Consider the following 17,268-nt stretch of genomic DNA (forward strand, 5'->3'; position numbering starts at 1 on the left):
CCAGTAGATACATCAAAAGAATCAACCTTGCATGCTGATTTCAAATATATAAGGCTAATTTAGTTTAGTTACCAACGGTTACAAGCCAGAGAAAATTTGCCAGATTTTCGAAAAAAGACAAAAATACCTCTAAGTCATAAAATCTTCATGAAAATCATACATCAGATTCACCGTATCAAAAAACCCTACAGTAAAGGTTTCAAGTTCCTATCTGAAGAAATGAGGAATTTTGTATTTTTTTTCCAGAAGAAAGATCCCAGATGCATGTTTAATTGTTTTTTTTTTCAGAAGAGATCGTTTCGACCCAGAGGTTCTAGAATATCATGAGAAGGCTCATTCAAATGGAAATTAAAATTTCTAATGCTCTTTTAAAGAGACCAAACAATTGGAGGATAACTAGACCCCCCACGCCCATTTTTTCTCAAAATGATCCCGACCAAATTTTGAAAGAGCTACTTTGCTAAACATAGTTGAAATGCCAAATAACTATGCCTATGCATATACTGTGATCCCAACAGTCCATGGGGAAAGGTCTAAGTTACAAAATTGGCCTATTGTTTACGTATAGTATGTGTTACTGGGAAGTATGCATACATTTTTCGGGGGGGGGGGGAATATCTACCGTTTGGATTTTTCACGGGGATAATTTTGCCATGGGAGGGGAGTTTCCAGGGGATGAATCTTTCACATGAAATTTTACTCTAGAGGAATTCACCAGAATCCCTAAACAAAATTCTTTTTATATCTTGCTTTCTCATTGTTGATTCAATTTTACTTGTGGAGATATTAAGGGTAATTGCCCAGGGTAAATTTTCAGTAGGATTCAATTTTCTAGAGAATCCGTAAGGAGCAGGGATTTATCCGTGGATGTGTAGCCAGATTTACTGGCATTCCCAAAAACAATCAGAAAATAAATAAAGATAAAAGCTAAAGATAAAGTGATAAAAGCTAACATTTTACAAGTTAAAAAGTTTCCTTAATTGAACTAACTGTACTCATTAAAAATTGGAATAATTTCTTATAATGATATTTGCCTTCTCTGCAGCTAATCTTAAAGTTCTTTTGGGATTGGGCTTGTTTTTCTTCATTCCTATTTTTGTCTTATTTTGAACTATATTATTTTCTATAATTATTTTGTGCATATAGGGTTGAGTGTGTATTCACCCAAGTCTCTATTTAGGGATGTATTATTATTTAAGTATTATTTTATTTCGATTGCCTTGCAGACAATTTGTTTGATTTCTAGGTCATTGCTAAGGAACAACATTAAAACTTAAAAGGAACAAAAATTATTACGTATATGAGGAAGGTGGCTCCTAGCTCTTTACGCTCAAGTTTGAATTTTGTCTCAATTTTTTAACAGCGACTCCCGAAAAACTGTTTGTTTAATTAGAACAACAGGAAGCTTTTTATAAAAGTACTAAAACAACTTTAGCGTAAATAGCGAGGTTTTGAGGAGGAGCAAACCCCTCACATACATCATAACTTCTGTTCGTTTTACATTTTAATGTTGCTTCTTACTCTCAGTTGAAAAAACTTGTTTTTCTTACTTAATATAGAGTCTGGACGATATACTATCATGGTGTCATAGAGAATTTTTATACATAAAACTCAATTGTTTTCACAAAATTTGAATAAATAAATGACAGTTTTCACCAAATGTAGAATATCATCATCAGAAGGAAGGAAAAGATACTTTCGGGTCCTTTCTGGTGTTAAACAGGGTTGTGTCTGGTCACCTTTCCAATTTGCCCTAGCCATTGACCATTTGATCCATAAAACCAGAACCAAATGCATAAAATTAGATGTAGAACACGAAATTAATGATTTAGACCTTGCTGACAATATCATGCTCATTGAGTCCTGTAAACACAGACTACAATAATTACTAGAGGCTGTACATGATAGAGGCTGACTTATGGGACTAAGAATACAACTACAGAAGAGAGAATAATGAGGACTTCTTTCCCAAGACAGTAAACCAACAAAACCTATTTGAATATTTTGGCCCTATATCCAAGGGCTGGTTTTAGCAAAGAAAATAATAAACAATAAAACACTTACAATAAAAGCTATCAGCTAAAAATCCATTTTTTTAAAATAGCCTTGGCATCATTACTTCTTAAAGAAAAGTTCAGCCAAGACTGTGAGATAAAAGCTAACATTTTACAAGTTAAAAAGTTTCCTTCATTGAACTAACTGTACTTATTAAAAATTGGAATAATTTCTTATAATGATATTTGCCTTCTCTGCAGCTAATCTTAAAGTTCTTTTGGGATTAGGCTTGTTTTCTTCATTCCTATTTTTGTCTTATTTTGAATTATATTATTTTCTATAATTAATTTTGTGCATATAGGGTTGAGTGTGGATTCACCCAAGTCTCTATTTAGGGATGTATTATTATTTAAGTATTATTTTATTTTGATTGCCTTGCAGACAGTTTGTTTGATTTCTAGGTCATTGCTAATTAGAATTGTTTTGTCAAATAGAACATAATGATTTGGATTTTCAAGAATATGATTGCTTAAAGCTGAATCAAATGATATGGAGTTTTTTCTAGTTTTTAATGTTTTTTCAATACTTTCTTTACGTTGCTGTCATCTTGTTCCTAAATTTTGGTAGGTTCAGCCAATGTAATAGTTTCCACAACTACATAGTATTTGATACACCCCTCTTAGACGAGTCACTGGGGTTTTATCCTTACCAGAATTGAGAAGATTCATTATGCTTAAATTACTTGTGAATAGAACACGTAAATTGTTTTTTAAACAAAATTTTTCAGTTTTGAAGTAACTTTCAGAATATAATGTAGGTAAATCATGCTTGTGGGTTTATTCGAATTGGAGTAAGAATCAATGCTAATAAGACAACAAGTATGTCAGTGACAGATTCATCTTTACACCTGAGATGCAATAACCAGAACATTGAGCAGGTTCTTGATTTTAAATACCTCGGGAGCACAGTGTTAAATATGGTTTCTACTGAAAAAAATATATCACACTGCATTGGGCAGGCCTCTGGTATACTCAATAGACTGAAACCGGTATGGAGGTTACAGAGTTTCATCCTACAACTCAAACTTCGTCTATTCAATAGCACCGTCATCCCTGTCCTGTTGCATGCTTCTGAAACCTGGCATCTGAATAGCACACAAGAAAGGCAAATTCTAGCTTTCAAGAATGCATGTCTCTGGAGAACATTAAACATCCATTGGTTACAAAAAATCTCTAATGAGAAGGTGAGACAGATGAACAGACAACCCATAGCGACAGATGTCATCAGAACACGTCTGTGGACACATCAGGACACATCTGGGACATGAACTTTGTATGGATGAATTCTGGATCCCAAAAGCAACATTCCAGAAAAAATCTGAAGGAAGAAGAAGAAGAGGCAGACCCAAAACCAGTATAGAGGTTGCAGAGTTTCTTAATCCAACTTAAACTTTATCTATTCAATAGCAACATCATCCATGTCCTGTTATATACTTCTGAAACCTGGCATCTGAATAATGCACAGGAAAGGCAAATTCTAGCTTTCAAGAATGCATGTCTCCAGAGAACATTAAACATCCATTGGTTTCGAAAAAACGCTAATGAGAAGGTGACACGGATGAACAGACAACCCATAGTTAGAGATGTCATCAGGACATGTCTGTGGAAACATCTGGGGCATGAACTTTGTATGGATGAATCCCAGATCCCAAAAGCAACGTTCCAGAGAAAACCCAAAGGAAGAAGAAGAAGAGGCACACCTGAAACCAATATGGAGGTTGCAGAGTTTCTTCCTCCAACTCAAACATCATCTATTGAATAGCAACATCATACCTGTCCTGTTATATGCTTCTGAAACCTGGCATCTGAATAACACACAAGAAAGGCATATTCTAGCCTTTGTGAAGGCATGTCTCCAGAGAACATTAAACATCCATTGGTTACAAAAAATCTCTAATGAGAAGGTGAGACAGATGACCATACAACCTATGGTGACAGATGTCATCAGGACATGTCTGTGGAAACATCTGGGGCATGTACTCTGTATGGATGAATCCTGGATCCCAAAAGCAACATTCCAGAGAAAACCCAAAGGAAGAAGAAGAAGAGGCAGGCCACGCAATACTCTCAGGCATACTTATCAGACAGACCTGCAAAACAAAAATACTTTGTTTCAAGTCTCAAATCTTTATTCTGTCTCATCTAAGTTTTGAATTCTGTCTCAAATCTTGACTCCTGAAACACTTTTTGTTTCATTAGAACAATAAGAAGCATTCTATAAAAGTACTAAAAAAAAATTTAGTGTAAAGACCAAGGTTTTGAGGAGGAGCAAACCACCCTCACATATGTAATAACTTCTGTCTGTCTTAAGTTTTAATATTGCTCTTTAATTTCAGTTGAAAACACTTGTTTATATTCTTTAATACAATAAAAGTCCATACAATATGCTATCATTGTGTAATGGAGAATTTTTATACACAAAATTCAATTGTTATCATGAAATTCAAAATAAATAAATGACACACTTTTACATAAGGCAATTTCTTTTGGAACAAATTTTCTAGGTTTTGCTTACTAGAAGGGCTAGGAGATCTTGATTCAGAGTTCATTCAGGCAGTCTTGATTCAGAGTTCATGGTGTGAGGACCTTTTTTGGATATAACTTATTGCAAAAGGATTATTGTCTCTACCTAACCTACAGCTAAGATTTTGATAAATTAATTCAGTGACCAAAGGATTATAATTTGAATAAGCGGATTATTTTGTTACTGAGTGAAAATTCCCTTGGGAGCTGTGGATTTTCTTATAGATATTTTCATGATCAGTGACCTATATAATATAGGTTGGGATAAAGCAGTGCGAATTAAATTAAGACTATCCGATATTTATCGACAATTTAGTGAAATTGCTTTAGTGAAATTCAAAATTAAGCATTGATTTTAGCATTGAATTTATTAGCTGAACAGGAAAATAAAATAAATTGTGCTTAATCAAGTGGATATTTACGGACTCTTATTCTTTACAAGTAATTTGAAATTATTTTTTCCTTAACAAATATCTGTTAATTAAAAGTTTGGACATTTAGAATTTATCAAAATCAGGCAACCCCGTCAAATCAGCCAGCAGTGTTGCCACATCAACCTATTTTGGCGAAAAAAAATTAATTTGTAGAGCTCTCCAACTGCAGAAGAGAGCGGGAACGGTACAGAAGAGCCGTACTTGTACCAGCCGTACTTTTGTACTTAAACTGCTGGGGACAGGTGTACTGCACTTCCCATTTTGTTGGAAGCTCAGGATATTAGACATTATCAAGTTTGCGATGTCTTACAGTGTTAATGACGTTGCGTTTGGCAAATTCTACGGCTACCCTTTGTTGCCTGTTTGAATAGTTGGTATAACTGCATTGAAGAAGGGAAAATCTTATCAAGTATTTTGCTACGGATCACACGAAAAAGCATCACTGAGTGAGGGATTCATTTTGCCGTTCGAAGAAAATTTCCCCAAAGCTTCAAAGAAAAAGTCGAAAGGAGTTCAAGTTGCTTTTACTGAACTAGCCACATTTCCGGATGTGTATCAAGAAATAATGGGAATTGCTGGTGCTGCTTCGACAAGCAGTGTATCTTCACTCTCGTCTACCCTAGTAAATGCGCAGAGTGAAATTGCCAAATTGAAAGTTAATCTTCTTCAAGATATTCACAAACAGGTGACTGAGAAATGTTCAGGCGACAAAGGCGTGATCAGTGAACAAGCAATTAACACTATTGTTACCGAGATCTATGATGCAATAAGTCTCGATTACAGTTCAAAATTTGCAAATATTGAAAAGATGCTCAAGGGGTTTCAAGCTCAAATAATGGCGCTAGAAAATCGCATCAACATTCTAGAATACCGCAACGACGATTTGGAACAGGAAAGAAGATCGAACGTTCTTCAAATCCATGGACAGTCTCAGATAGGTGGAGAAACGCTGCCCAATAGCGTTCTAGAGCTATTCAATGCTAAGATGGAGATCCGTGTGCTTGCTAGTGACATAGAGTCAACTGAGCGCTTACGTACTCGAGTTAGATCAGCGGAAAATGTTATCCCGCCCGTTCTCGTCACTTTTCATTCATCTGAGTATACAAGGCGCATGTTCATGAACAAAAAGAAGCTCGCCCGATCGAAAGTATTTATATCTGAGTATTTAACGCCAAAACGTAAGCAACTGCTGAATCTGGCACGCGACAAATTTGGAGCTCGGAATGTTTGGACTGATGGTGGCCGTGTGCTAGCCAAACCGGAAAACAGTTCAGCCATCTTGAAAATTAGGTCACTGAATGACCTGATCAGTGACCAGTACTGACATGTTGAATCCATCCTCAGTTCTTTCGTTTATTTGGGGTTGGCTGCTTGTTTTGCTAATCTTGTGTCAAAAACTTTTTTGTTTGTTTTGTCATTAAGATATCAAAGAGTTCGCACTATTGAGCATACTAGAGTATTATCATGAATAGTATGACCGACAGGCTTTCAGACTTAGAAAGTAATCGGCTGTCTGTTGTCCAATTATTATCCACCCCTATTGCAAATGATAGTTTAAGTGAAGGAAATAATACTCAAGCAATGAAAGCTAGTAATTTTTGGATAGTCAGTCGCTGAAGAACCGGTCAGTCAAAGAAGATACTATTTTTGCATTTTGGAATTACCAAGGCCTTAGGACTGCGTACCCTACACTGTGTAACATATTAAGTGATATGCAAGAAACACCGTTAGTAATAGGACTATGTGAGACGTTTGTATCAAACAGGGATAATTTTTCGGTGTGGGATTTCCAGTTTCCAGGATATGTTAGTGAAAGAAAAGAATGACAGGTTATGGAGCGAGGCAGTCTGGCTTTGTTGATAAAGGAAGGAGTTACATATTGGGTAAGGGAGGATCTCTCACTTTGGCTTGAAGGAAGACTTGAGACTCTTTTTATTGAAATAGATGATAAATATGATAAAAATGTAGTTATTGGTTTAGTTTATAAGACACCATCATTTAATGAGGAAGTTTTTATTGAGGAAATGGAGCATTTAATGGAGAAATTTAGTAATGATCATAAATATAAAGTAGTAATGGGGGATTTCAATAATGACCTCCTTAAAAGTACAAGCCGCCTAGATTTTCTTAACTCTATGATTTCATCATTCCAGTACCCCCTGGTAACTATTCCTACACGAGTAACTGATAAGTCTGCGACTCTTATCGATAATATATTTGTGGATGGAAAGCTGCTTGAAAGTTCGTATGCTGATGTTCTACACATGGATGGATCCAACCATCTTTTTCTTCTTAGTAAAATAAAAAAATCTTACAGGATTATAAATAAGAGTGGTCAAATAAATAAAAAATATTTTCGTGATTTAAGAAAAGATAATTTAAAAAAATTTGAGAAAGAAATGGAAAATGCAGATTTTACTCCAGTTTTTGAAGAAGATAACCCGTTGGTTGTGTATGATATTTATATTGCAATATTTACAAAGATATTGAATGATACGTGTCCTCTAAGAAGACTTAAAAGAGGTAGTACGAAATTCCCAAAGAAACCATGGATTACACAGGGCATTCTAAATTCTATAAGTCGGAAAAATGAATTGTATAAAATATACCTAGGTGAACCATCTGTCATTAATTTTCAGCAGTTAAAATTACCAGAGTACTTTAAACGGATTAAAACGGAAAGCTGAAAAAATGTATTTACAAAATGAATTTATGAAGCATAAATGTGATATGAAAAAAATATGGAAAACAGTAAATTCACTCCTGGGTCAAAAGGGTAAAATAGAAGTTATTAATAAATTACAAACAGAGAGGGGAAATTTGACTACCCCAAATGATGTTGCGAATTATTTATGTGATTATTTTTCTAGTGAGGGAGCTAAACTTTGTGACGATGCTCGGAAAAGAATTAAGCGGCCTCCCAAAATAGTTCAGTCGGAAATTCCAGTAGAAAATCAGCTGGTTTTTAATGCTTGTAGCATAAGTGAAGTGAGTACAATTATCAGTAGAATCCAATCAAACTAAAGTGGCATAGACGGGATTTCTCTTAAGATTGCTAAATCAGTTAAATCAGTTATAACACCAGTTTTATGTAATCTGATTAATAATTCTATGGAAAAAGAAATTTTCCCAGAAGTTTTGAAGGTGGCTAAAATAATACCATTGCACAAAGGAGGTAAGAGAGATGACCCTTCAAACAAAAGACCCATTTCTATCCTCCCTTTTTTTTCAAAAATATATGAAAGGTGATAGGATCCAGGCTAACTGATTACGTTGAAAATAATACAATTCTTATAAATACTCAATTTGGTCTTAGAAAAAAAAATGTCCACAGAAATGGCAACCATTAAACTTGTTGACTGGGTAAATACGTTGTTTGAAGCGGGTCTGATTCCAGCTGCTTTATTCCTGGATTTGAAAAGGCTTTTGACACAATTGACCTTAAATAGTTATTACCTGAGCTGGAAAAAATTGGTGTTACCGGAAAGATTTTGTCTTGGTTTGAATCTTATTTAAGTGACCAAAAGCAGGTTGTGGTGAATGGGTGTTTTACTTTTGAAGCTAGTACAATAACTTGCGGAGTACCCCAGGCCTCTATACTAGGTCCTCTTTTATTTTTAATATTTATAGATCAGATCAAGTATTATTTGTCAGAGGCTGGTATAATCCTTTTTGCAGACAATACTCTTTTACTTGTAGCTGCTCCATCAGTTGATCTACTTTTTGATAAAATGATAAAGGCAATGACCGAGTTTATTGAGTGGGCAGATTTCAATCTTTTGACATTAAATTATAATAAAACTAACTAACTACATTCTATTTTCTTCGATATCTAGTATTGAAACTAATTTAGAATTAATAATAAATGGAAATCAAAGAAAAAGAGTTAAGGTAACAAAGTATTTAGGTTTTATGATTGATGAAAATCTATCATGGATAAAACATTCAAATATTATAGCTTCAAAGTTGTCCAGATCTCTGGGTGTGCTTCGCCGAGTTAAAAACCTAGTATCCTATAAAATTCTTTGGTTACTATATTTTGCTATTTTTTACCCGTATATTTGCTATGGTTGCTCTTTATGGGCTAGTAATTTTGTATCATGTTATAAAAAAATCCAAAATAAAGCCGTTAAACTTTTATCACCTAAAACTTTATTTACTCATAATATTAATGAACTTTATACTAAGAATCAACTTTTTGATATTTCAAAAACAAGAGACTACCAAGTTAGTATTTTCATATATAAATTTAATAATAATATACTTCCCTCTTCTTTCGAAAATATTTTCTCCATTAATTGTGATCTTCATAGCCATGATTCACAAGGGGCATCAAATGTGGTACAACCATTTAGAAATACGGCTAGAGCTTCTTTCATGATTAGAAATTTTGCCCCCTCTGTATGGGATATTATTCCAATTGAAATAAGAAATTCGGGTCATTTGGCTTCTTTCAAGGCTGTTGTTAAGAGATTCTTCCTTGCAAAAGAGTAGTATGGTAATGATGCAAAAGTATAGTAATAATGCATGAGTGTCATAAGTAGAATCTTTGTATGTAGTAATATGTAGAGTAGAGATGACTGCCACCTGCTGCCAACAAGCCCCTCGGGGCTTTCTTAGCAGGTGCAGCATAATGTTTTGTATACATGTTTCAAAATAAATTCTATGTTCTAAAAAAAAAAAAGAGTAAAGATTGCAAATTTTATTTTTAGAACATAGAATTTTATTTTGAAACATGTATACAAAACATTATGCTGCACCTGCTAAGAAAGCCCCGAGGGGCTTGTTGGCAGCAGGTGGCAGTCATCTCTACTCTACATATTAGTACATACAAAGATTCTACTTATGACACTCATGCATTGTTACTATACTTTTGCATCATTACCATAATATTCTTTTGCAAGGAAGAATCTCTTAACAACAGCCTTGAAGGAAGCCAAATGACCCGAATTTCTTATTTCAATTGGAATAATATCCCATACAGAGGGGGCAAAATTTCTAATCATGAAAGATGCTCTAGCCGTATTTCTAAATGGGTGTACCACATTTGATGCCCCTTGTGTATCATGACTATGAAGATCACAATTAATGGAGAAAAAATTTTTGAAAGAAGAGCGAAGTATATTATTAATAAATTTATATGTGAAAATACTAACTTGGTAGTCTCTTGTTTTTGAAATATCAAAAGTTGATTCTTAATATAAAGTTCATTAATATTATGAGTAAATAAAGTTTTAGGTGATAAAAGTTTAACAGCTTTATTTTGGATTTTTTTATAACATGATACAAAATTACTAGCCCATAAAGAGCAACCATAGCAAATATACGGGAAAAAGATAGCAAAATATAGTAACCGAAGAATTCTATAGGATACTAGGTTTTTAACTCGGCGAAGCACACCCAGAGATCTGGACAACTTTGAAGCTATAATATTTGAATGTTTTATCCATGATAGATTTTCATCAATCATAAAACCTAAATACTTTGTTACCTTAACTCTTTTTCTTTGATTTCCATTTATTATTAATTCTAAATTAGTTTCAATACTAGATATCGGAGAAAATAGAATGTAGTTAGTTAGTTTTATTATAATTTAATGTCAAAAGATTGAAATCTGCCCACTCAATAAACTCAGTCATTGCCTTTATCGTTTTATCAAAAAGTAGATCAACTGATGGAGCAGCTACAAGTAAATGAGTATTGTCTGCAAAAAGGATTATACCAGCCTCTGACAAATAATACTTGATCTGATCTATAAATATTAAAAATAAAAGAGGACCTAGTATAGAGCCCTGGGGTACTCTGCAAGTTATTGTACTAGCGTCAAAAGTAAAACACCCATTCACCACAACCTGCTTTTGGTCACTTAAATAAGATTCCAACCAAGACAAACTCTTTCCGGTAACACCAATTTTTTCCAGCTCAGGTAATAACTGTTTATGGTCAATTGTGTCAAAAGCCTTTTTCAAATCCAGGAATAAAGCAGCTGGAATCAGACCCGCTTCAAACAATGTATTTACCCATTCAACAAGTTTAATGGTTGCCATTTCTGTAGACATTTTTTTTCTAAAACCAAATTGAGTATTTATAAGAATTTTATAATTTTCAACGTAATCAGTTAGCCTGGATCCTATCACCTTTTCATATATTTTTCTATAATCACTTCAATAGAAAGCTGTACAAAATGATCAGCCAAAATACTGTCAGTTAGAATGAATGGGAAGGGGCTTGAATCAGGATTTGGCTTGTAGCACATCCCTATTGATTCCTTCATATACTCCTAAAACATACCTGCCTACTGCTTCTACCATGTTAGGATTTAAATTAATAGGTGCAATAGCTCTAAATAACAATGGGGCTGCTTGTGTATTCATGCATCAACCATTTTAAAGCAAGGATGTAAGTCTAAGCAGGTTATTGCCTAGTGTGACTGTAACCCTCCTGGATAAAACCATATCTAGTAGTAAAATCTGCAATATAGTTTGAACTAAGGCTTAACAATAATTGAAATTAAGGGATAGGCTAGTCGTCTGTATCAATTTTCTAGCCTATATGAAAATAGCCTACCAAAAAGGCATTTTCAATGAGAATTTCCAAAAAAGTTCAAAATATACAAGTACATGCATGTGTACATGCAATGTTAGTGCTTGGCTTGTATACAAATATACCAAAAACCTGCATATGCAAAAAAATTATTGATGCAAGGCTTAGTATCATGGTAAATGTTTAGTTTTGTTCCAAGTGTCTATTACTGCATATAGCAAGGTTCTGATTATTGCATATTGTTGCTTTGTGATTATTAGAGTAGCAATCCATTTTTAGCTTTCTAAAATTCCCCTCCAACAAGACTAAAAATTACAAGCAAGTTAAGATATTTTAATTTAAGACATTTCATTTCAAGTTAAGATTGCAAGATAAGACATTTCAACCATGAAAATTCTGCCTTATTATGCTTATTTTACCCATATGCTTATGCTAGGTTACCCTTATTATGCTTCCAAGCCTTTCCACTCTGAAAGATGCTGTTTAGCATTTTAGAATGGAGTTATTAAGACAAATTATAAAAGGCATTTAGAGAGAGGCAGTAACTTTTAACTGGACTACAAAACACCTCTCAGATTTTGCAGTTGCCTCCTAAGTAGCCTTGAAAGGAAAAAAAACTAGAAATAATTAATGAAATGCTTGATGGCTATGCAAAAAAAGTAATTTTGATTGTTTTTCAAGATAGGGTGCTTAAAATCTCCTGTTGAAGGTTTTTGTTATATGGATGGAGATTATGTGTAACTATTGATCTTCTAAGCAGCTGAAGCCATCACAAACTATGCAATAGGGTTATCTGATGTTCAAACACATTATTAGAATACAGTTAATGATAATTTTGAATTGATTGGCTGTATAAGAATTTTCCATGGTTTTAAGCCTTTTTTATACCCAAAAAAACTAGAAATATTTTGGTCATTTTCAAGACCCCAAGAAGGGTTAAATTTGTATTTGCAGTAGAAGTCATATTATATTTATAAAGAGCTTAAAAAAAGGCATTGAGTGGTATGTTCACTTTATTCATAAGTCAGTAATGTAAACAACAAAAAATTTACCCAAAAACCTTATTCCTTGTGTTTGATTTCTATTTTTTTCTAGGGAGGAAACTCAAGTAATAAAAAAGCTACTTTAGGCTCACATATCAAACTATCCATATTTTTAGGGAGCAAAAAAAAAAAATTCTTGGATTGAATATAAGGGCCTTTTGCTATACTTGGGAAAGATAATTCTTTATTATACTGCTAAGTACTGGTGAGTTTTTTAGTGAGACTGGTAAATGTTTAGTTTTTTTCCAAGTGCTCTAAACTAAAAACTATAATGCAAAGTAGCATAGTTTCCAGTTTAGAGCCCTTAGAAATGCTAATTCTAGAAGCATATCCATTTCTGGTTAACCCTACCCTCCAATGGGCTAACTAAAAAGGTGTAAACTGGACTTGTTTACAGGTAAAATTACCTGTAGAGTCAAGTGTATTAGTCCATGAGCCCTGTAGCAGCAGGGTAAGGTCTGTATTTTATATTTATTTAGTAAGCCTTGTTTGAGGTTTTTTTTTTCAATTTTTATCACTCTTTGTTGAATAAATATAGAACACAGACTTCAACCCACTGCCTGCAGTGCTTATGGACTAATACACTTTGCTCTATAGGTACTGTTACCTGTAAGCAAGCCCACTTTAAGTATTTTTAGTCTTGTTGGAGGGGAATTTTAGAAAGCTAAAAATGGATTGCTACTCTAATAATCACAAAGCTACAATATGCAATAATCAGAACCTTGCTATATGCAATAATAGACACTTGGAACAAAACTAAACATTTACCATGATACTAAGCCTTGCATCAATAATTTTTTTGCATATGCAGGTTTTTGGTATTTAGGTTTTTGGTTTTTGGTATACAAGCCAAGCACTAACATTGCATGTACACATGCATGTACTTGTATATTTTGAACTTTTTTGGAAATTCTCATTGAAATGCCTTTTTGGTAGGCTATTTTCATATAGGCTAGAAAATTGATACAGACGACTACCCTATCCCTTAATTTCAATTATTGTTAAGCCTTAGTTCAAACTATATTGCAGATTTTACAACTAGATATGGTTTTATCCAGGAGGGTTAGAGTCACACTAGGCAATAACCTGCTTAGACTTACATCCTTGCTTTAAAATGGTTGATGCATGAATACACAAGCAGCCCCGTTGTTATTTAGAGCTATTGCACCTATTAATTTAAATCCTAACATGGTAGAAGCAGTAGGCAGGTATGTTTTAGGAGTATATGAAGGAATCAATAGGGATGTGCTACAAGCCAAATCCTGATTCAAGCCCCTTCCCATTCATTCTAACTGACAGTATTTTGGCTGATCATTTTGTACAGCTTTCTATTGAAGTGATTATAGATCAGTTAGAGTTGCTCTCTGATCAGAAATTATACCCACACTTTTGCTGAATTCATTTCTTCCGTTTCTTCCACAAACAATTTGGGAAAGAAAGCTAGAAGTGAACCCCGTATTCCTTTTACTTATGCGGTTACATATCTGACTAATCCAATCGTTATATAAGACGTACATGACGTCAGAGGTTACTCGGATCAAGTGAGCTCAGAAAGCTCAGAAAGCTCAGTGATCCTCGAAAGCTCAGTGAGTGACCGAAAGCTCAAAGTGACCTTGAAAGCTCAGTGAGTTGTGTTTAATTTTTGTCCGTAGGCTTGCCAATTTTCTAATCCCGAAAAAAAGATTATTGAGGACAAGTGACGTCATTGTTACATTTTTTTTAAATGGATAAACATGTGAAATCGTTTAGTCTAGAGAATAGACAAGAAAACTGTAAATAGTGGAAATAATCTTAGCTTTTCAGTGACCTGTAAGTAATCTTTTGTATATTCCTTAGGATCTAAAGGGTTTTATTGTTCTAGGCCTGTCTTGCATAGGCTAAGCTTCATAAGGAGTCAGAAGAAAAGTTTTCTGGTTATTAAAAAGGTTGGTTCTTAGGAAGGCAGTTTCTAACAGGCCTAGTTTCTAAACCATCCTATAATTTTTAGTTAAAAATATTTAGAATGATTAAGCCAATACCTATAGCCTTTTATATAGTCTATATTTGTCAAGATTGCTATTTAAACTAGATTTTCAAGGTAAAGTAGGGGTAAAATTTTACTTTAGCTACTTTTGGCTATCTTTGAAAGAAGTTAGGCTAGGAAAATTAAACTTTCAGGGATATGTCTACAGGCTTAAATATGTCCCAGAAAGGTATTTTGAAGTACCTACTTCTACTTCTTTCCCCTCTTGAGGGCTCTGAAATTTTTGGGTGCCTCATTTTTGGTTATTAGTTTCTTTTTCTCTTGCCTTAGTTCTGAGAAGACAATTCCTGTTGATTGAGCATGAACTTTAAGCCATAACACTGTTTTTTTCTAATTTTAGAAATAATCTTTTATGCCATGTCATTATAGGTTAAATATATGGCTTATATTCAGTGCTTCTATTGTCCCCGAATTTTCGGGGATTTCCCCGAAAATCGAGAAAAATCCCCAAAAAGAAATGGCATTCCCCAAATCCCCGAAAATCTTTCGTTTCCCATGATCTGCCTGAAATAGAGTTAGTGGAAGGCTCACTGTTCGCTCCACAATTTTAATATTGTTTTGCACCTTTATACTATGGTATGCTGGCAAACGTATGATATTGAAAAATATAAAACACAATTGAGCTTATAGTTTGGAAATTCAAATCATCTAAGCATTGGAGAGTTCAAGATTAACCAGTTGGATATAACATCTTCTGCTTCAAGTTATAATTATCTCGTGAGTATTGGTGATTCTTCGTATTTCCTTGATTATTTTACCATACCTAAACTTTAGACAAATATGATTGCAGCTGAATGCTTCAGTTACCTAACCAGGGTCTACCTGGTCCCACCCAAAATTTCCATCCCCCCTACTCTCAACCTCTATTTGGAATCCTCCCTAAAGGACAAAGTGCAACAATATATATGCAAGCACCAAATGTTTGGTGCTTTGGAAGAAAAAGGGAGCTATATTGTATATCAGTACTATTGCAGAGTCCTTCAGGGTTATAAGTCCCAGGAATATGAACACACTCAAAAGAATGCAGAGCTAAAGAGTCAGTCAGTCTGTTTGAGGTACTCAGAGAAACACCAATCAGACCAGTGCCCATTGAAAACAATAGAAAACCAAGTGCCTCTGCGAAACTGGACTGGTTTCTGTGCTGACGCAATGAACTCAATAATGAGATGTCATAATTTGGTAGCAAAGCTGATCAGTGACAATTATCCGTGGGTGGTAGTAGTCAAGTGTAGTTGCCACTCCATTCATCTTTGTGCTTTGTATGCCTGCAAGAAGCTTACCAAAACTCTGGAAGGCTTATGTCGCCATGTATATAGTCATTTCTCTATGAGCTCTAAGCGAGTTTCAGTACTTGCAGTACTGTAGGACAGCCTGGTGGCTGTCCCTCCATGCATGTGTGCAAAGAATCCTTGAACAGTGGAGCGCATTGTCCCTCTATTTCACTAGTGCCAATTTTGATGACCCCACCCATGGCAACGAACTTGCCCTTAGTGATCTGAAAAATCCTTTTGTCAAGGTTCTAATGATGTTTGTTGACTACACTCTAGGCCTTTTGAACGACTTTAATGTATTGTTTCAATCGAAGTCACTAATTTTCTATAAGCTGAAGACGGAAATACTTAAGCTTATTGCCACCTTGGCTATAAACTATATGGATGGAACCTACATCAGAAACTGCACTGATCTTTTGGCTCTTGACATAACAGACGAGAGCCATTATGTTGACGTTCAGAAGGTCTATCTCGGGTATACTGCAGAAGAGGAGTTGGCATCTTTGGTCTCGTCTAGTCCAGATATCTCACAGTTGGAGGTGAGGAAGATTTACATAACAGCAAGAGACTTTTACAAGGAGGCCATTATCCAGATACAGAGACGCTTTACGTTTGAATGTGACTTCTAGGAGTTCACAAGTCTACTTGATCCTGTCAATGCTCGAAACTTGAACCCACCTAGCTTAGCAAATTTTCTAAGAAGTCGTGGGTTGACTTTGTGGGACAAGGCTCTAATTGACAGGAAGGGCGTGAACAGAGCACTGTTTCTTTGGCGGGTTTAGACATATGTATGATGTCCATGGAGGAGTATTGGAAGTTTATCTGTAAGCAGACATACCCATGTAGAAAGCCGAGGTTTGAAAACCTAAGAAAGGTTTTAGATTACTGATTTTAGTACTGATTACTAGATTACCGACTATAGTACTAGATTACTAATGAGCTCTTGTCGCGTCCAAAAAGTAACCAGCTATTTTTTCCTATTGAATGTGTCTGGACTTCTAAATTAGCATAATGTTGAATGAGAAAGAAAGACTTGTGCATAATGCTTTGCTAAATTATTTATCGCGAGCGCTCCAAGCAAATAAGACTGATGAAATTTGCGAAAAGGCAGTGGGATTTTATGACAAGGATACGATTGTAAAAGCTAAGGATACACTTTGGCACTATTCGAATACTTCGAGTCACAACGTTGCTCGCCAAAAGATTGCCGATAATGTGTTAGATATGCTGAAACTGATCCAGTTATGTGAGACTAACCGATCAAAGTGCCGAAATTCGTAATTTTTTATCCTACGGAGGTCCCAACTACGCCTGGTGAATTAAGTGCTATTGTAACATATAGACCAGCCCCCTCCCCTCTATAAAAAAATCTCTCAT

The 17,268-nt window shown here is 34.7% G+C and overlaps 1 protein-coding gene across 2 annotated transcripts in view; it reads right to left on the bottom strand.

The window, feature by feature from the left end:
- LOC136040845 (doublesex- and mab-3-related transcription factor 1-like) overlaps window positions 1–14,084 on the bottom strand; it is a 69,447-nt gene extending 55,363 nt beyond the window's left edge. For both annotated transcript variants that reach the window (XM_065725209.1, XM_065725205.1), the window contains exon 1: window positions 13,983–14,084. The gene's annotated coding sequence lies outside the window, so the exon portion shown is untranslated. The remainder of the gene's footprint in view (window positions 1–13,982) is intronic.
- Between the last annotated feature and the right edge of the window lie 3,184 nt (window positions 14,085–17,268).

The sequence above is a fragment of the Artemia franciscana genome, chromosome 21 (assembly GCF_032884065.1).
Source record: "Artemia franciscana chromosome 21, ASM3288406v1, whole genome shotgun sequence".
In the NCBI taxonomy this organism is placed as follows: Eukaryota; Metazoa; Arthropoda; class Branchiopoda; order Anostraca; family Artemiidae; genus Artemia; species Artemia franciscana.